Genomic DNA, 22,011 nt, shown 5'->3' with positions numbered 1-22,011 from the left:
ACTTTTAGAATGGAGCATCATATGCATATTCTATGATGGTCTGTCTGAACTGTCCAAGATGTCATTGGACAACTCTGCAGGTGGATCTCTTCATCTGAAGAAGACACCTGAAGAAGCCCAGGAACTCATTGAAATGGTTGTAAATAACCAATTCATGTACACTTCTGAAAGAAATCCTGGGAATAATGGGACAACTCAGAAGAAATGAGTTCTTGAAATTGACACTCTGAAGGCCATATTGGCTCAAAATAAAATATTGACTCAACAGGTCAATATGATTTCTTAGAGTCTGTCTGGAATGCAAGCAATAACAGGAAGTACTAAAGAAGCTTCATCTGAAGAAGAAGCTTATGATCCTGAGAACCCAACAATGGAAGAGGTGAATTACATGGGAGAACCCTATGAAAACACCTATAATCCTTCATGGAGAAATTATCCAAATCTCTCATGGAAGGACCAATAGAAGCCTCAACAAGGCTTCAACAACAATAATGGTAGAAGAAATAGGTTTAGCAATAACAAACCTTTTCCATCATCTTCTCAGCAACAGACAGAGCACTCTAAGCAGAGTCGTTCTAGCTTAGCAACAATAGTCTCTGATCTATCTAAGACCACACTAAGTTTCATGAATGAAACAAGATCCTCCATTAGAAATTTGGAGGCACAAGTGGGTCATCTGAGTAAGAGAATCACTGAAACTCCTCCTAGCACTCTCCCAAGCAATACAGAAGAAAATCCCAAGAGAGAGTGCAAGGCCATAACCATGACCAACATGGCCAAACCTGGAGAGAGTGAGGAGGACGTGATTCTCAGTTAGAGAAACCTCATGGGACATCCTCTGAATGAAAAGAAATTTCTCTTTGAGGAACCATGGGAATCTGAGGCTCATACAGAGACCATAGAGATTCCATTGAACCTACTTCTGCCATTCATGAGCTCTTATGAGTATTCTTCCTCTGAAGAGGATGAAGATATTACTGAAGAGCAAGTTGCTAAGTACCTTGGAGCAATCATGAATCTATATGCCAAGTTATTCGGTAATGAGACTTGGGAGGATGAACCCCCCTTGCTCACCAAAGAACTGGATGACTTGACTAGGCAGACATTACCTCAGAAGAAACCAGATCCCAAAAAGTTCTCAATACCTCGCACCATAGGCACAATGACCTTTGAGAAGGCTCTGTGTGACCTGGGGTCAAGTATAAACCTCATGCCCCTCTCTGTAATAGAGAAACTAGGGATCCTTAATGTGCAAGCTGCAAGAATCTCACTAGAGATGGCAGACAATTCAAGGAAACAGGCTTATGGACTTGTAGAGGATGTTTTGGTGAAGGTTAAAGGCCTTTACATCCCTGCTGACTTCATAATCCTAGACACTGGGAAGAATAGGGATGAATCCATCATCCTTGGCAGACCCTTCCTAGCCACAGCAAAAACTGTGATTGATGTTGACAGAGGAGAGTTGGTCCTTCAAGTGAATAAGGACTACCTTGTGTTTAAAGCTCAAGGATCTCCTTCTGCACACATTGAGAAGAAGCATGAAAATCTTTTCTCAATACAGAGTCAAACAGAGCCCCCACATTCAACTTCTAAGTTTGGTGTTGGGAGGCCCCAACCTTGCTCTGAATATCTGTGAAGCTCCATGAGAGCTCATTGTCAAGCTATTAACATTAAAGAAGCACTTATTGGAAGGCAACCCAATGTTATTTAATTATATTTATTTATTTTCCATTGTTATTTTATGTTTTTCTTAGGTTGATGATCATGTGGAGTCACAAAAACAACTAGAAAAATAAAAAACAGAATGAAAAACAACATTAAAAATAGGATGAGCTTACTGGCGTTTAAACGCCAGTAAAGGTAGCAGAATGGGCGTTAAACGCCCAGTCTGGCACTATTCTGGGCTTTTAACGCCAGAAAAGGGCATCAGACTGGCGTTTAACGCCAGAAAGGGGCACAAAGCTGGCGTTTAACGCCAGAAAAGGGAGAAAAGCTGGCGTTTAACACCAGAAATGGAAGAAAAGCTGGCGTTAAACGCCAGAAATGGGCAGCAACCTGGCGTTTAATGCCAGGATTGGCACTCAAAGGGGCATTTACACGCCAACATGGTGCAGGGATGAGAAATCCTTGACACCTCAAGATCTGTGGACCCCACAGGATCCCCACCTACCTCAACTCTCTCTCTCTTCTTCTCTCCTCTTCACACCTTTCCATAACACTCTTCCCCACCCACCATCGACCAATCACCTCAATACCTCTTCCCCAAAAACCCCTCAAGGGATGCACTTTCCTCCACAAAACTATTGGGAGAAAATTAACACCTCCCTAGGAGAATTAAGTTCCAATATGGGACAACTAAGGGTGGAGAACCAAGAGCATTCCATCCTCCTCCATGAAATTAGAGAAGACCAAAGAGTTATGAGGGAGGAGCAACAAAGGCAAGGAAGAGATATTGAAGAGCTCAAGCACTCCATAAGATCTTCAAGAGGAAGAACAAGCCGCCATCACTAAGGTGGACCCGTTCTTTAATTTCTTTGCTCTTATTTTTCTGTTTTTCGAAAATTATGCTTTATGTTTTATTTATGTTTGTGTCTTATTACATGATCACTAGTGTCTAAGTGTCTATGCCTTAAAGCTATGAATGTCCTATGAATCCTTCACCTTTCTTAAATGAAAAATGTCTTAATTGCAAAAGAACAAGAAGTACATGAATTTTGAATTTTAAAATAGTTTAATTATTTTGATGTGGTGGCAATACTTTTTGTTTTCTGAATGAATGCTTGAACAGTGCATATTTTTTATAGTGAAGTTTATGAATGTTAGAATTGTTGGCTCTTAAAAGAATAATGAAAAAGGAGAAATATTATTGATGATCTGAAAAATCATAAAATTGATTCTTGAAGCAAGAAAAAGCAGTGAAAAGTAAAGCTTGTGAGAAAAAAAGGCGAAAAAGAAAAAATAAAAGAAAAAGAAAAAGCAAGTAGAAAAAGCCAATAGCCCTTTAAACCAAAAGGCAAGGGTAAAAAGGACCCAAGGCTTTGAGCATTATTGGATAGGAGGGCCCACAGGAATAAGATCCTGGCCTAAGCGGCTAAATCAAGCTGTTCCTAACCATGTGCTTGTGGCGTGAAGGTGTCAAGTGAAAAGCTTGAGACTGAGCGGTTAAAGTCGTGGTCCAAAGCAAAAAGAGTGTGCTTAAGAGCTCTGGACACCTCTAATTGGGGACTTTAGCAAAGCTGAGTCACAATCTGAAAAGGTTAACCCAGTTATGCGTCTGTGGCATTTATGTATCCGGTGGTAATACTAGAAAACAAAATGCTTAAGGTCACGGCCAAGACTCATAAAGTAGCTGTGTTCAAGAATCAACATACTGTACTGGGAGAATCAATAACACTATCTGAATTCTGAGTTCCTATAGATGTCAATCATTCTGAACTTCAAAGAGATAAAGTGAGATGCCAAGACTGTTCAGAAGCAAAAAGCTACTAGCCCCGCTCATCTAATTAAAACTGATCTTCATAGATGTTTTTGGAATTTATTGTATATTCTCTTCTTTTTATCCTATTTTGTTTTTAGTTGCTTTGGGACAAGCAACAATTTAAGTTTGGTGTTGTGATGAGCGGATAATTTATACGCTTTTTGGCATTATTTTTAGGTAGTTTTTAGCATGTTTTAGTTAATTTTTATTATGTTTTTATTAGTTTTTAATTAAAAATCAGATTTCTGGACTTTACTATGAGTTTGTGTGTTTTTCTATGATTTCAGGTATTTTCTGGCTGAAATTGAGGGACCTGAGCAAAAATCTAATTCAAAGGCTGAAAAAGGACTGCAGATGCTGTTGGATTCTAACCTCCCTGCACTCAAAGTGAGTTTTCTAGAGCTACAGAACTCTTATTGGCACGCTCTCAATTGCGTTGGAAAGTAGACATACTGGGCTTTCCAGAAATATATAATAGTCCATACTTTGCTCGAAATTAGATGGCCCAAACTAGCGTTCCAAGTCAGCAAAAAAATTCTGGCGTAAAACGCCCAAACTAGAACCAGAATTGGAGTTAAACGCCCAAACTGGCACCAAAGCTGGCGTTTAACTCTAGGAACAGCCCAAGCACGAAAAAGCTTCAATGCTCAACCCAAGCATACACCAAGTGGGCCCCAGAAGTGGATATTTGCATCATTTACTCATTTCTGTAAACCCTAGGCTACTAGTTCTCTATAAATAGGACCTTTTACTATTGTATTTTTATCTTTTGGACGTTTAGTCTTTAGACATTTGAGGCTGGCCTCACGGCCATGCCTAGACCTTGTTCTTATGTATTTTCAACAGTGGAGTTTCTACACCTCATAGATTAAGGTGTGGAGCTCTGCTGTTCCTCATAAATCAATACGAAGTACTATTGTTTTTCTATTCAATTCATGCTTATTCTTGTTCTAAGATATTCACTCATACTTCAACCTGATGGATGTGATGATCCGTGACACTCATCATCATCCTCCCTTATGAACGCGTGCCTGACAACCACATCCGTTCTATCTGCGAGAGCTTTAGTGTGTATCTCTTGGCCTCCTGGTTCACGATGCATGGTTGCCTCTCTTGACAACAGAGCCTTCCATTCCGTGAGATCAGAGTCTTCGTGGTAAGCTAGAATCAATTGGCAGCATTCTTGAGATCCGAAAAGTCTAAACCTTGTCTGTGGTATTCCGGGTAGGATCTGGGATGGGATGACTGTGACGAGCTTCAAACTCGCGAGTATTAGACGGAGTGATAGACACAAAAGGATCAATAAATCCTATTCCAACATGAGTGAGGACCGACAGATGATTAGCCGTGCGGTGACAGTGCATTTGGACCATTTTCATTGAAAGGACGGATGGTAGCCATTGACAATGGTGATCCCCCAACATACAGCTTGCCATAGAAAGGAGTATGAATGATTGGATGAAGGCAATGGGAAAGCAGAGGTTCAGGAGGAACAAAGCATCTCCATACACTTATCTGAAATTCCTAACAATAAATTGCATAAGTATCTCTATCCTATTTTACGTTTTATTTATCTTTTAATTATCAAATCTCCATAACCATTTGAATCCGCCTGACTGAGACTTACAAGATGACCATAGCTTGCTTCAAGCCGACAATCTCTGTGGGATCGACCCTTACTCACGTAAGGTATTACTTGGACGACCCAGTGCACTTGCTGGTCAGCTGCACGGAGTTGTGTGAAAAGTGTGCGATCACAATTTCGTGTACCAGCCAACAAGCTAAGAAACTAGCTATACAAAATGAGAATTCCTTACGAAAGTCTCAAAGCCGAGTTGAAGTACTTTTAAAGTACATAGATTCTTTGGAAGATGAGCAGGTGATGTTTGAACAAGAAGAAGATCTTATGGGAATTGAGGATGAAAGATCCAATGCCTAGCTCCTATTTAATGTTGCTGCTTTCTAAAACACTATTTTTCTATTGTGAAATTTCTGGTCTTTGAATATTTTTAATACTTTCAATTTTCTGGATAACTATAAAATACTATTTACTCTGAACTGTTTGTGCTTTTGATTTGCAATTTGGACACTTAACATTTTGTGCAGGGATTACTAACTCTCCTTGATAACAAAAAGGTAGTGAATGAATTGTGTGATGAATTGTGTTGTGAATTATAACACTGTTTAGATATTATAGCAATGTTTTGATATAAATTAGACAGGTTGTGGTACTATTTTTATGGTACTAATATAGTTTCTCTAATTGGTCTATAGCTCTTATTGATAATTTTATTTATGTTCATTATTTGCTATTAATTTAGGCTGAATGATGATTTTGTTTTTGGATTAATAGCCCTGTAAATACTTGCTAGTGATTAGGCTAGTTCACTTAGTGTATAAAACAGATTGAAATAGATTCTTAGATGTTTGGCATTGTTTCTATGTATATTATATTGATCACAGGTTAAAGAATGCAAATATTTAGGAAGAGCCAAGTGAATAAAAGAAAGAGAGAGTTTACATCAAAGATTGTATCATCAAAGGAAAGTTCCTTAAAACTCTTCTCATTTCTTTCTATTATTTATTTTATAATATTTGTCATTAATGGAGAGATTGTTGAGTTTGAAAAACTAATAATAATTATTTAATGATGACTAAATATTATTATTGGGGCTAAAAGCCCAATTGTGTGTGTAATTTACTTTGTTAATGGTGCAATAATCTAAAGAAAACAAACAGGCCCAACAACAAACTAATGAAGCCCAAAGTGATAAGAAATCTGGATGGCTGGTGTGAAGAAATGAATTGGATCAAACACAAGCATAAGGCCCAACTGGTGATCCAAGTTCATTCATTTAACTTGGTTACTAACTAAAAAATGAAACTCCATTTGCATTTGAACTAAACACAAGTCACTGAACTAAATTCTCTCTTCTCTCTCTTCTTTCTTTTCTCTTACGCACGTAAAGAAGTTTAAAAGAAAATCAAGAAAAATGAGAAGTCTGATTAAGCCTCAAATCAAGAAGAAAAAGAGGGTTACCAAAATCAAGCAAGTCAATTAGCTAGGGCTTCAAGAAAAGATCACATCCTTAGGCTACATCAGAGAAAGTTTTCCTCATTTGTGTTTCATTGAAGATTGTTGAAGAAATCCTCTTTTTGTATGCACCGAATGAAAAATCTGACTCAAATGGAGGTTATGGAGCTTTGCAATAGATCAATGGACAAGAAACAAATTTGAAGCCAAAGCTTTAATATACAGCTCAGATTCAAGAAGAAATATGAAAAAAGATGAAAGAGAAGATAGAAGGTATGGATGCATGTATGATTCAATCACTACTGCTGCTGATTTTTGGGGAGAAGACGTCAAATATACTGAAGTCAAGTTTCAAGCTTTGGAACTTTACTCCTCTATTAAACGGGTAAATAGCCAAGGATTTGAGTAAGGAGTTAGAATACAAAGTTTGGATTTTTTACAAAGCTATACCTTTTTCTCCTTCATGGTTCTCTGTTGAATATTCTGCTTTCTCAGTTTTATCTTTCTTTGTTTTATGGAAAATGACATTAACATGAGGAATTAAGAAAAAGCCATAGAGAGAAAAGGCAAAGAGAGTTTGACTTAGACAAAAGCTAAATATTTATTTCAGAAATTTATTTTATGTTTTTCTATTTTGTTTTCATGATCCTGAGGGGATTTCCTTGCTAAATTGGGTAAGCACTTGGTGGTTAAAAATCTAGGAGGTGAACCTAATCAAATATGGTTTGGGTAGGAGCTGGGTTTGTTCCAGATAGGATTGAGTTGAATCCTAGGTAAATTGGTGTTTGTAATCTTTGAATAACAGTGAAAATTGTAACATCCTAGCACACAGAACTTTACGCCTAGGTCGTAAACTAAAGGTGGTGAAACGCTACAACCTCCAAAAACAAAAAAATACATACATATACATATACATATACATATACATATATACATATATATTTATATATATATATATGTATATATGTATATGTATATGTATATATAAAGCAAAGATAGTATGTCTAGGAACCTTGAAAGAAAAAGATGAACAAAGCAAGACCGAAAACATGTCACATTCGAGAGGCGTTTGATGCCAAGGCATCTTAGGCTAGTTTCACTAGCAATTTTCTGTTAGTTTTAGTTGTTTTATGCATTTTCTTGAGCTTAAAGTAACCAAGAATGGTTAAATGAATAACAAACAAATGAACCATCCAAACAGTATGATTTTGATGTAAATTCCATGAGTTTTTAGTTATATTACTTGAATGCTATGAATGGAAGAGTTCTCATGAAATTTTGCAAGACTTTGATGCAATTGTTTGGATGATTTCAGGGAAGAAGAGGCTAGGCAAGGAAGCAACAAAATCAATAAAGGAAGCTTGAATATCACATGTGGAGTTTAAGTTCCAGTTTAAGCTTAAACTGGAGCTTAAACGCCAGAATCATGAAGGCTAAGAAATGCTGGAACTGGCGTTTAACCTCCAGTTTAACCTTAAACTGGAAGTTAAACGCCAGAATGAGAATTTCACCAAGGGAGCATTTCCACGTTTAAGCTCCAGTTTAACCTTAAACTGGAGCTTAAACGTGTTCGACACAATTTCTCACCAGGAAGCATTTCCACGTTTAACCTCCAGTTTAACCTTAAACTGGAGGTTAAACGCCAGAAGTAAGAAAGGCATCAGAAGCATTCCACGTTTAAGCTCCAGTTTAACCTTAAACTGGAGCTTAAACGTGTTCGACTATTTCTCTCCTCCAGGGTTGCTTTCCCATTTCCACGTTTAAGCTTCAGTTTAACCTTAAACTGAAGCTTAAACGTGTTCGACCCAATTGCTCCTCCAGGGTTGCCTTCTTCATTTCCACGTTTAAGCTTCAGTTTAACCTTAAACTGAAGCTTAAACGTGTTCGACCCAATTGCTCCTCCAGGGTTGCTTTCTTCAATTCCACGTTTAAGTTTCAGTTTAACCTTAAACTGAAGCTTAAACGTGTTCGACATTTCACACTCCTGGGTTGCTTTCTTCCATTTCCACGTTTAAGTTTCAGTTTAACCTTAAACTGAAACTTAAACTTCAACTTAAACGCCACTTTTTGAAAGGGGTTTCTGGGCCAAATATATTGAAGTTTAAGTTAGCATTTGAGCACAAACATTAACTTAAACGTATTATGGTATGAAACCCAATTGAATATCATGTTTATGGGATTGGGCCTGAAGAATTGATGAGTCTGGAGCTTCAATTTGTTGAGTCTTGTGTCATTACTTGTTTATCACTAAGTTTGCTCAATGAATGTTACAGAATTGGATCACAGCCTCATCAGAATTACGGACCATAAACCCAAAGCAAAAGGAAATCAGGGAAAGGCCTCAAAGCCCAAGAAACACAACAGAAGCTCAATTTAGAAAGTGTATAAATAGGATAGAATTTAAGTTAGTTGGGAGTTTTTACAGACAGAGAACTTTGGATCATTTTCTTTTAGTTTTGTAATTGAATTCAGAGCTATGACTCACTAAACCCCTTTCATTGGGTTAGGGAGCTCTATTGTAATTCAATGAATCAATAATAGTTTTATCTTCTTCTTCAATCTTTTCTCTTGAATTTTGTTAGAAAGCTTCTCGATCTAATTCCATTGGGTAGTTGTCTTGGGAAAGAAACTACCCATAATTGGAATCCTTCGGAACCTTGGGAAAGGAATGGAGGATTCATGCTAGAGAAGCTTTCTCACAGTGAATTGGATTGGGGTTTGGATGGATATTGTGACATGTAATCCTACCAAATTGTGGTTCATGAAACTGTGTGGTATAATCAGTGATCGAGCATCATCTCTTCTTATGAACATTTAAACCAATGGATTGGGAATTTGTTTGTTTTTAGAGAGAATTGGTGAGCCAAGGGATTGGGATCCAATCATATAAGATTGCCAAGCAAAATTCAATGAATGCATTGGTTGAGGAAGGGATAAAAGTTATTTTGATTCGGAGATCTCAATATCTCCTAACACCCAATGAACTCCCCATTTCTGATTTACCACTTTCTCTTTACATTCTGCAATTAAATTCATGCAATCACCCCCATCCCTTTTAATTTCAGCAATTTAGCTTCTCGCTCTTTAATTCATGCAATTTTATATTCCGCAATTCTCATCTAAATCTTGATTCCGCTCAACTAGAACATACTTCTAATCCGAATTGCTCACTCAACCAATCCTTGTGGGATTCGACCTCACTCTATTGTGAGTTTTTACTTGACGATAACCGGTGCACTTGCCGGAAGGAATTTTGCCGATCGTGCAATTTCCTAAATCGTAGCATATCAAGTTTATGCACATCAAGTTTATGGCGCCGTTGCCGGGGATTGGTTTTCGATTGACAATTCTCAAATTGGAAGTTAACTAGATTGAGCATTTTTTTTTTGTTGTGATAATTTAGTTCAAGTTACTTGTTGAATTTTAATTTCTGCACTCTGTTACATGCTTTCTTTCTTTATGCCTTTAAATTCAAGCAACTAACTCACTGACCCACTAACTATTTGAATTAATTCCTCAACTGCTCTAACCATACTCTTCCATTAACCAAGAGTATTTCACTTGTTTGGTGCCTGTGCTGAGTTCTTGTATGACAGGTAGGAGAGGAGAGACATCAACTCCTCCATATACCGAACCAGAGAGGACCCTTCATAGACTTAGAAGGGAAGCAAGAGGGAAGAGAGTACTGAGAGAAGAGGAATCTGAAGGAGAATCTGAGGACAATTTTGAGGAAGCTTTAGATCTCAACATGGATAGAGAAGTTCACAATCATGAGAGGACTGATGGAAACAATGCCATTCCTGAGAGGAGGGTTCTTAGTTCATACATAAACCCAACCTCTGGGAATTGTGGTAGCAGCATTCAGAAACCACCCATTCAGGCCAACAATTTTGAACTCAAACCACAGCTAATATCACTTGTGGAGGATCATTGTTCATTTGGTGGGAGTGCTAATGAAGATCCAAACCAACATCTCACAAAATTCCTGAGAATTTGCGACACTGTGAAGTCCAATGGAGTCCAGGAAGATACCTATAAACTGCTCTTGTTCCCATTTTCACTTAGGGACAAGGCAGCTAAGTGGCTGGAATCATTCCCAAGGGGGAGCCTAACAACCTGGGATGAGGTGGAAAGCAAGTTTCTGGCACGTTTCTACCCCCCACAAAAGGTCAATAGGCTTCGATCTGAGGTTCAGACTTTTAGACAACAAGATGGTGAAACTCTCTACGAGGCATGGGAGAGATTCAAGGATTTGACAAGGAAATGCCCACCAGACATGTTCCATGACTGGGTGCAATTGCATATTTTCTATGATGGACTTTCTTATGAATCAAGGAAGGCTGTAGACCATTCATCAGGAGGTTCATTGAACAGGAAAAAGACTGTGGAAGAAGCCATTGAAGTGATTGAGACAGTGGCTGAGAATGAGTATTACTACGCTTCAGAGAGACACAACACTAAGGGAGTCATGGAGCTGAACCATGTTGATACAATTTTAGCCCAAAACAAGGTGTTTGCCAAGCAACTAGCAGAGCTCACCAGGAAATTAGAAACAAAGCAAGTGGCTGCAATACACACACAAGATCAAGAGGAAGTAAGCACTGAAGGAGGTGATTGGGAAGAGGCCAACTATGTGGGAAACCAACAAAGGCAATCATATGATCCACATTCCAACACTTACAACCCAGGATGGAAAAACCACCCAAACTTTGGGTGGGGGAACCAACAAACCCAACCACAAAACCACAAACCTTACAACCATAACCAACATAACAATTCCACATACCAAAACTCCAACCAAAGATCATACCAAGCCACACAAAACACTTACTCCCAACCATCATATCATGGCCAAAATAATCAACCTACCCAACCTAATCCGAACCAACAATTTCAAGATCAATTAAACAGGATAGAAGGAATGCTTGCAACCATGGGTCAGGACATAAGTGAGTTGAAAAGCTTTAGGGATGATGTGAGATCTACCTTAAGGAACCATGGTGAAAAACTCAAGAGGATGGAGTCTCAAGTAGGAGAGCTATCTCAGCAGGCCCCCAAGTCAACTGCAGTGTTCCCTAGTGACACAGAAAAGAATCCTAAAGGGGAACAAAAGGGAGTGAGATGGGAAGAATGCAAGGCCATCACCATATTGAAGGAAGTCTCAGAAGAAGAAGGAATCAGACCCTCAGAACAGGAGCCAGAAATCTTGAAGGAAGGTGTGGAAGAAGCTAAGCAGGAAAGTGAAACTGAGCAAGCCAAGGAACTGCAAAAAGGCATGCTGGAAACATACCAACCAAAAGCACCATTTCCTCAGAGGTTAGGAGGAGGTGAAAAAGGGAAAACCTATTCAAAGTTTTTAGAGACATTTAAGTCTCTCCATATCAATATGCCCTTTCTTGAGATTCTCCAGCAGATGCCTACACATATCAAGTATTTAAAAGAATTGCTGAGCAAGAAAAGAGTTTTGAAGGGAGGACAAACTGTAATAATGAACAAAGAATGCAGTGCCCTCATCAAGAAGGACATAATCTCTAAGAAAACAGACCCAGGAAGTTTTCATATCCCCTGCATCATAGGGGAAACAAAAATTGACAGAGGATTCTGTGATCTAGGAGCTAGCATAAATGTGATGCCTCTGACTCTTATGAAGAGGCTACAACTGAATGAGGTGAGATCCACTGATGTAATCATACAACTGGCTGACAAAACTCAGAAGCAAGCTGAAGGGGTAGTAGAAAATGTGCTGGTGAAAGTGGGAAATTATTTCTTCCCCACAGACTTTGTCATTTTGGACATGGAGGAAAGTTACCTACACCCTATCATTCTGGGAAGGCCATTTCTAGCCACTGCTAGAGCGCTCATAGATGTAGAACAAGGAGAGCTAATCTTGAGAATACATGATAAACAGCTCATTTTCAATGTTTTCAAACCTGCATCTGAGCCTGAACCAGAACCTGAAAAGCCTAAGGATGATAGTAGCCATCTGTGTTTGGAGGAAAGCAATCCAGCAACTGAAACTCTGAAACAGTCCTTGGAAGGCAAACAAGAATTGCAAGAGTTAAAGCCACAAGAATCAATAGAAACAGATCAGAAGGATCCTCCTGGCATAAGGGTCAATGAAGAAATCATCAAGAGAAGGGGAAGAATTGTAAAGAAATTGCCAAGAGGGTGGAGAAACAAGAAAATTCCCACTGAAGGTTTCTCTCCGGGAGATAAAGTGATATCAAGTCATTATCTGCCAATCCCACCTGGCCTCAAAACCATTCCTTCCCAGCTCCCTCAAGTGTTCACAATCAGGAAAGTTCTTTCTATGGAACATTTAGAAGTCATGAAGGAATCAAATGGGGACGTTTTCATAGTGAGAGGAGAAGACATCAAGCACTACAATCCACCCTAACAAGGGACAACCGTCAAGCTAGTGACGTTAAAGAAGCGCTTGTTGGGAGGCAACCCAACCTGAGGTAATACCCCTTTGCTGTTTCTTTTATTTGTTTCAATAAAAAGGGTGAAGTAGTTTCTGTGCATTGCAAAGAATTAAGTTTGGTGTTTCACACCAAACAATGAATTCGTGGATCAATAATTCAAAGGGGAATGTGTGACTCTAAGTTTGGTGTTCCACCATAAAGATCGACTGAACACAACAACCTTTGAATTATATGAAAGGAACAACCATTCTAAGCAATCACAGAAATGCTTAAAATCCTTAGCAGCAACTTCATTCCAAGGAGAATTCAAGGATTCAAAGAACAGAGAAGTAAGTAGGAGACTAAGTTTGGTGTTCACACACCAACTTAAGACTCAGACACTTACCCATACATAGTTGAGCTAACCACTAAAGTGCTTGAGAAGCAAGCAACTTCATCACTCTTTGCAGGAAAGGAAACAAGGATCTTAAAGCATGAAGCAACAACTAGGAGAAGAAGGAGAAATCAAATTGTTTCCTGGCAACAAAGAGAAAACAAGGAATTTCATAAGGTGGTGTTGTTCCTTGACAATTCTTTAAAAAGGGCAAACAAAAGCATGCTTGTTCTGGTTTAAACTGTAATTGTTGAATCTTTCTGGAATGTGAAGTTTCTAGTATGTTTGTCTGTTTATTGCTTTGAATAAAGTGAATGCCTAGATGTTTGGATATAACTTCACCTTCTTAAACAAATGCTTGCCATGCTTGTTCTGTTTCCAAAAATAAAAGAAAAGTTTGAACAAAAGTAACTTGGCTCAATTAGTGACAAATCAAGTAGAATTAAGTGGTGGTATGCATGCTTGATTGTTTAGTCAGATCACTGGAAATAGAGTGTAGAATTATCATTTTTTGTGTAGAAATTGAAAACTGTCTATGGATCTTGATGAATAAATGTCTTTGGCCATGAAAAAGAAAGAAAAAGAAGAAGAAAAAGCCACTGAAAAAGGGCAACCAAAAAGCAAAAAAATTGAGAAAATAAGCTAGGCACCAATGGTTTGAACTTTTGAGACAAATGCCTGTGGTGTTTATGTATTAAGGATATGCTTGGATGAATAGGTTCTGAGGAGTGTTTCAACACTTGGTAACTTGGGTTAACTAACCCGGGATTATCAACCAAAAGTCCATTATCAAGAGCAACCTAAATACAAAACATTTAGTCACACAAAGAGGTGCTGGGCACCAATGTCTCAAGAAGAAATGTGAACTAAAATGCCTGTAGTGGATATGTGTAGTGCACTGATAAGAAAAAGAAAATGCCACAGGCTTGTGCAACACATGACACTAAGCAAACAAGGAGCAAAGGAGCTCTAAGAAAAAGAAAAGAAAAACAAAGAAGAGAAAAGTGCCAAGGACATAAGAATAACAAGAGGCCATAGCAGTGTTTGATGGATGCAATGAAAAAGTGATAATTTTACCTGATAAGAATGAAAAAGTGATACTGCAACTTTCTGCATAAAACCCTTCTGATGAACTTCAAATGCTTGCTAATATAGCCAATGTAATTGCTTTCTGTTTCATACTTTCTTCTCAAATAACTCAGGACTTACTTAGGGACAAGCAAGTATTAAGTTTGGTGTTGTGATGCCAAGGCATCTTAGGCTAGTTTCACTAGCAATTTTCTGTTAGTTTTAGTTGTTTTATGCATTTTCTTGAGCTTAAAGTAACCAAGAATGGTTAAATGAATAACAAAGCAATGAACCATCCAAACAGTATGATTTTGATGCAAATTCCATGAGTTTTTAGTTATATTACTTGAATGCTATGAATGGAAGAGTTCTCATGAAATTTTGCAAGACTTTGATGCAATTGTTTGGATGATTTCAGGGAAGAAGAGGCTAGGCAAGGAAGCAACAAAATCAATAAAGGAAGCTTGAATATCACATGTGGAGTTTAAGTTCCAGTTTAAGCTTAAACTGGAGCTTAAACACCAGAATCATGAAGGCTAAGAAATGCTGGAACTGGCGTTTAACCTCCAGTTTAACCTTAAACTGGAAGTTAAACGCCAGAATGAGAATTTCACCAAGGGAGCATTTCCACGTTTAAGCTCCAGTTTAACCTTAAACTGGAGCTTAAACGTGTTCGACACAATTCTCACCAGGAAGCATTTCCACGTTTAACCTCCAGTTTAACCTTAAACTGGAGGTTAAACGCCAGAAGTAAGAAAGGCACCAGGAGCATTTCCACGTTTAAGCTCCAGTTTAACCTTAAACTGGAGCTTAAACGTGTTCGACTATTTCCCTCCTCCAGGGTTGCTTTCTCATTTCCACGTTTAAGCTTCAGTTTAACCTTAAACTGAAGCTTAAACGTGTTCGACTATTTCTCTCCTCCAGGGTTGCTTTCTCATTTCCACGTTTAAGCTTCAGTTTAACCTTAAACTGAAGCTTAAACGTGTTCGACCCAATTGCTCCTCCAGGGTTGCTTTCTTCATTTCCACGTTTAAGCTTCAGTTTAACCTTAAACTGAAGCTTAAACGTGTTCGACATTTCACACTCCTGGGTTGCTTTCTTCCATTTCCACGTTTAAGTTTCAGTTTAACGTTAAACTGAAACTTAAACTTCAACTTAAACGCCACTTTTTGAAAGGGGTTTCTGGGCCAAATATATTGAAGTTTAAGTTAGCATTTGAGCACAAACATTAACTTAAACGTATTATGGTATGAAACCCAATTGAATATCATGTTTATGGGATTGGGCCTGAAGGATTGATGAGTCTAGAGCTTTAATTTGTTGAGTCTTGTGTCATTACTTGTTTATCACTAAGTTTGCTCAATGAATGTTACAGAATTGGATCACAGCCTCATCAGGATTATGGACCATAAACCCAAAGCAAAAGGAAATCAGGGAAAGGCCTCAAAGCCCAAGAAACACAACAGAAGCTCAATTTAGAAAGTGTATAAATAGGATAGAATTTAAGTTAGTAAGGGAGTTTTTACACACAAAGAACTTTGGATCATTTTCTTTTAAGTTTGTAATTGAATTCAGAGCTATGACTCACTAAACCCCTTTCATTGTGTTAGGGAGCTCTATTGTAATTCAATGAATCAATAATAGTTTTATCTTCTTCTTCAATCTTTTCTCTTGAATTTTGTTAGAAAGCTTCTCGATCTAATTCCATTGGGTAGTTGTCTTGGGAAAGAAACTACCCATAATTGGAATCCTTCGGAACCTTGGGAAAGGAATGGAGGATTCATGCTAGAGAAGCTTTCTCACAGTGAATTGGATTGGGGTTTGGATGGATATTGTGACATGTAATCCTACCAAATTGTGGTTCATGAAACTGTGTGGTATAATCAGTGATCGAGCATCATCTCTTCTTATGAACATTTAAACCAAGGGATTGGGAATTTGTTTGTTTTTAGAGAGAATTGGTGAGCCAAGGGATTGGGATCCAATCATATAAGATTGCCAAGCAAAATTCAATGAATGCATTGGTTGAAGAAGGGATAAAAGTTGTTTTGATTCGGAGATCTCAATATCTCCTAACACCCAATGAACTCCCCATTTCTGATTTACCACTTTCTCTTTACATTCTGCAATTAAATTCATGCAATCACCCCCATCCCTTTTAATTTCAGCAATTTAGCTTCTCGCTCTTTAATTCATGCAATTTTACATTCCGCAATTCTCATCTAAATCGTGATTCCGCTCAACTAGAACATACTTCTAATCCGAATTGCTCACTCAACCAATCCTTGTGGGATTCGACCTCACTCTATTGTGAGTTTTTACTTGACGATAACCGGTGCACTTGCCGGAAGGAATTTTGCCGATCGTGCAATTTCCTAAATCGTAGCATAACAAGTTTATGCGCATCAGCGTTAAGATAGAAGGCTTACACAGAAAATCGATATATATATATATATAGAAAGAGAGAGAGAGAGAGAGAGAGAGAGTTCCAATACAGAGATACCTAATCAAGCTCTAAACTCGACCTGCGAAGCAAAAGATGGCTAGAAAAATATATATATACAATCCAAAATTAAACCAAAAGACAAAATACCAATCCTGAATATCTGAATCAACCTCTAAGAGGGAGAATACAAGTTTTAATGCAGCAGTGAAGAATATATATAAGCTAAGTACATAAAATGAAAGCCCCAAAAGTATATCTTCGTTTTTTAAGAAGTCTCCAACACGCTCAGTGATGTGTCTCATGTCCTGCACCTGAAAAATAACAAATACATATGGAATAAGAACCGGGGGTTCTCAGTATGGTAACAGTGCCCAATAGATAAGATATCAGGCTCCAAAAAGCCAAAGGTAATCCTAAACTTCTACAACCTAGATCAAAGCCTAGAGTTCTCACTAACTAGAAATATGGTAATTCTACCTAGGGATTCTAATCTATCTCTTCAATTCCAGTTCTCTACAAACCTCCTAATCGCCAGTTTGAAACAACCCTCAGCGTCACCTCCACCAGCATGAGGGATCTCTCAAAGCAAACACATACAAAGTATACAAGTAATACACAATTAAGAAAACAGATACAACATTTAAGTCACATAGCATATAAATATAGATAAACAATTAGGCAAACCCAAACACAACATACATACTCAAACAAATCATACAATGCACATGATGCATGTCTACCCTATGGTCGATGAGTCTTATCTGTCGGTTATACAACCAAACCCGACATGTCCGGTACCGAATCCTAGACAGTCCCTGCGTGTGCGCATCCCTAAGAGTCTTTGCATATATATAATCATTAATTTATCATCTCATTGGGGGATTCGTCCGGAAAGGTATAAGTATCCGGCCACATCTTGCGACAGAGGGTCAACAGAATCTCAAATCTCAACCTGGAGCAAGTGGGGGGCGAGCCACTGCGTTTACCAAGAGAGACTCGTGACTCAGATAAATATCAATTACCAACTTAGAACAAGTGGGACAAAATCACAACTGTTGCGTCTACCTAGAAAGCTCAAACCATTTTAACTCAGAGCAAGTGGGGCGAACTACACCGTTGCATCTACTCGGAGACCCTCAACAACCAACTCGGAGCAAGTGGGACGAACCACACCCTTGCGTCTATCCAGGAGGTATGTTCTCATATATCTAGGAGGAACAAAGGAGGGGATCCTAACCTCCCACTATCCTGCTGGAGGCGATTTTGAAATACTAGGAGGAACAAAGAAGGGGATCCTCACTTTCCATCATTTCACTGGGGTCGCATTTTCAAGAAAGAGTGCTCAAGATGAAACAACCATGCCCAATTTAGTTTCATAATCAAAATTTTCTTCTTCAAACGTATCTCTATTATACTCCGATATGTCTTCTTTAATCTACTTAGTACACTCCACAAAATATTCTAGCTAATCAACCCACAATACTCTACAATCCTAAGTCATCAGCTCTAAATTCATAACCAAAAATACCCCTTTTATTTCACCCAATACTCTCTCGCTCCTCCCACAAAGACTAAGCACTAGCTAGAGAATTTTAAACAGTGTTTACGGAGATTTAGAAAGCTAGAGGAAAGGTTGAAAGCTCAAAATTGCAATTTTAGCAAAACAGGGGCCATGCGTATGCATGCCACCCGCGTACACGAGAATTTAAAATTTTACAATGTCATGTACGTGAGACCATGTCTGCGAGCTCATGAGGCAGGGAGCAATCCACGCATCATGTGGCACTACCGCATACGTGAGATTGCGGATTTTCTAGTGCCGCATACACGAGACCATGTTTGTGTACGCGAGATATCTGAACAGAGCCCAATACTTGCATAGCGTGACACTGTCGTGTACGCAAGCATGTCAGTTTTGCTAAAAAGCTGTTAAGTTCAGAAAATCAATTTTTCACACCAAACTTCAAACGTGCATAACTTTTTTGTTAAAAATTATTTTATTCAAGACAAGTTTTACAAGACTTTGGCGGTCCGAAAACCAAGTTATGACCTGTCGAAATTAGTTAAAAATAGGATTTTACCAAAAATTGCCAAATCCTCTAGTTTTCTTCAAAATCAACCCAACTACACCCAAATCAATATCAACCATACCAAATTCAACCCCTTCAACAGCTAACAAGTATTATTTTCAAATTATCAACCCATTTAACCCAAACCTAAACACTCACTTTCAAACTAATTCAATCTACCATTCAAATTTCAATCAAATTTTCCATCAATCATCATTAAAAATCAAAATTATCATATTCAATAACACCACAATCATTGTTCATCATATCCAATTTCACTTTATCAACTTCAATCTTCAACATCAACCTCATTCAATAATTTCACTCACAAAACTACCAACTTCACAATTTATACATTCAACACCAAATTCAATAATTTTCATTCATCAATTAACCAATTCATATAATTCAAACCTATCTTAAGGGTTACTAGCTTAAGTTTCACACAGCATTATATATTATCTACAAGAAACCGAAACCATACCTTGACCGATTTTTTCCAAACTCAAAACTCCACAATTCAAGCTTCCAAGACTCTGAATCAAATCCAATAAGTTCCAGCCACCAAAACTTTATTCCAAGTACTCTAATTCATATGTATTCAATCTAATTTCATACAATGTATTAAAATCAAACATTAGGGTTTATTAATTCATCAATTCACAAGGATTTAGTGGTTTCTTACCTTATCCACCAATGATTGGGGCAAAACTTAACAATCACCCAATGCTATACTGCACCTAAACCACCAAAATCATGAAAATCTCTCAATATCCAAATCAAATTTGCACAAATAAAGGAAATAGAGATCTAGACACGAAATTCAGAGATTCTTACCACTTTGTTTGGATATAATTGAAGAGCTCGGCGAGGTGATCACATGGCTGCAAACGGCACACCAATCAGAGCTCTGCAGAAAAAGTTATGAGAGATTGAAATTTGAAGTGGATAAGGGTTTGTGTTCTTGATTCTCCTCTTCCTCTTCAACATGTTTCTGTATGAATGAAGGGGAGAGTGGCTAAGCTAGGGTTTTATATGTTGGGTTTGGGTCCAATTTGGACCCGATTCAACTAGTTTAGCCCATTGGCCAACTTTAAACCAAAATATTTAAAATTAGTGTTTTAATTCGTATTTTAAGTTTTTTACTTTTTCATATTAGAAAAATTTTTTTAATTTCTTTGACTCATAATTAATATATTAGTTAATTATGTATTAATTTATTGGGTTTTACAAAAATACCATTACTGATGTGAGAGAGACTGGATATAGATCACATTGCACATGGTAACTGAACCAGGATATATGACTGTGTGATTCTCTCTTCTCTACTCTCTTCTGATTTTCTGCGATAAGAGACAAAATAAAAATGTCTCCTGCTTTATATGGTTCTCAGATATCACAGCTATTTTACACCAACAAATTGCTTTGTTTTTGAACAAATTGTGAAAAGACAAAATAAAATTGTCTCCTGATTTTTTACTTGACATACTTCAACAACAAAATTTCTCTAAAAAGACAAAAAAACACAAAAAAGATGCCATAGATTTAACCCCATTCTTTATACCATTCTAAAACCTTCATATATGTATTAAATTCGTCTTTTTTCCATGTACTTTGTAATGTTACATACGGTAAATAATTGATCCTTGATGGCAATATAAAAGGAATTAATTATTTGACGTTTGGTACATAGTCGTTTGTCTCTCCCAGTCGAGCTAGAAGAAACTAATTTACAAAAAAATTGATTCAATGGGTTTGAGAGAGGTGTAATGTGTTTAGGTGGCGGCAACAGGAGTCCTTACGAAGCTAGTATATACATATAGGTGTTATATGAATGGCATGGGGTGTGAGTTCATGCAGGTACCGCTAAAGAACTTCATACTCAAGAAACCTGCATTAGGTGTTGGAACATTCAAAATATATGTAGGAAAAAAGATGAGTTCAAAGAGAGGAAGAAATGGATACAAGAAGCAAGTAATAATAATAACAATTGGGTGCAGTGGCTATAGCTAGACCGAGACATGCATGTTATGAGGTAGTGGTATGCTTAAATCTAAAATGCTCAAGTAGGCAATATGGTAGAATAGGCATATAAGAAACAACTTTTGAGAACTACCAACGGACTTGAAGTAGTGTTGATTTTGATTGCAGGGCAGAGCTCCATAATTTCAATAGTTTTCTTTAATATGTAGAATAATGCTTTTCTTACGAACTTATTAATGTGTTGCATGTTTGGTGTGGGTTGTTTTAGTGTGTTATGTTTGGTATATTTTAAATTGTAATTATTATAATTAAAAATTCATATGAATTTTGGTATGTGTTTAATGACAATGTGATGGAATGGATTACAAATTTTTTGTTTTTCTCCTCGTTAAGGATCGAGTTTGTACGAACGATGTAAAAACAATCTGTATGATGTTGATATGAATTTATTTAATTTGTTTATACAATGGTAGGTGTTAGATACACTTAACTTATTTTATTTTATTTTGTCAGAAGATTTATTATTTGATGAAAACTGGTTATAACCTGAAATAAGTACACCAAAATGCCACACATATGATAATATATAGGGTAAAGTATATTTTTTGTCCCTGATGTTTGGTAAAAGTTTCAAAAATACTCTTAAATTTTATTTTGTTTCAATTTTGTCTCAGAAGTTTTTGATTTGCATCAAATATACCCCCGACGGCTAAATTTTCAAAAAATTTAAGACCAATCTAACAATAATGCATGAAAATGATGCTTTATTTGCTTGTGTTGAGGTTTATTCTTATGAAATTGTTGTTGAATTAGTCTTGAATTTTTTGAAAAATTAGCCGCCAAGGGTATATTTGATGCAAATCGAAAACTTTTGAGACAAAATTGAAACAAAATAAAACTTAGGGTTATTTTTGAAACTTTTGTCAAACTTCAGGGACAAAAAGTATACTTTATCCTAATATATAATAAGCACAAGTTTTGCCTTGTTCAAGTCATTATACAAAACTAAAACTATGGCAACTATGAACAATCAAATTGGCCTTACAGTAATTGAAACAAGATGAGGACTTGGATAGATGGCTTTTGGCCGCCATTGATTCACTTTTTCTTCATACCTTTCTCATGTTCTATAAAA

The 22,011-nt window shown here is 37.4% G+C and overlaps 1 non-coding gene across 1 annotated transcript; it reads right to left on the bottom strand.

Annotated features, from left to right (window-relative positions):
• Positions 1 to 10,686: 10,686 nt before the first annotated feature.
• Positions 10,687 to 10,790, bottom strand: LOC148547921 (small nucleolar RNA R71). Its single transcript, XR_015898155.1, has one exon. It is a non-coding gene; the product is annotated as a small nucleolar RNA R71 (small nucleolar RNA).
• Between the last annotated feature and the right edge of the window lie 11,221 nt (positions 10,791 to 22,011).

This window comes from Arachis ipaensis, chromosome B8, assembly GCF_059453495.1.
Source record: "Arachis ipaensis isolate K30076 ecotype BB chromosome B8, ASM5945349v1, whole genome shotgun sequence".
In the NCBI taxonomy this organism is placed as follows: Eukaryota; Viridiplantae; Streptophyta; class Magnoliopsida; order Fabales; family Fabaceae; genus Arachis; species Arachis ipaensis.
Note: the sequence above shows the minus strand (reverse complement) of the source record. Positions and strands in the feature narration are given on the sequence as shown.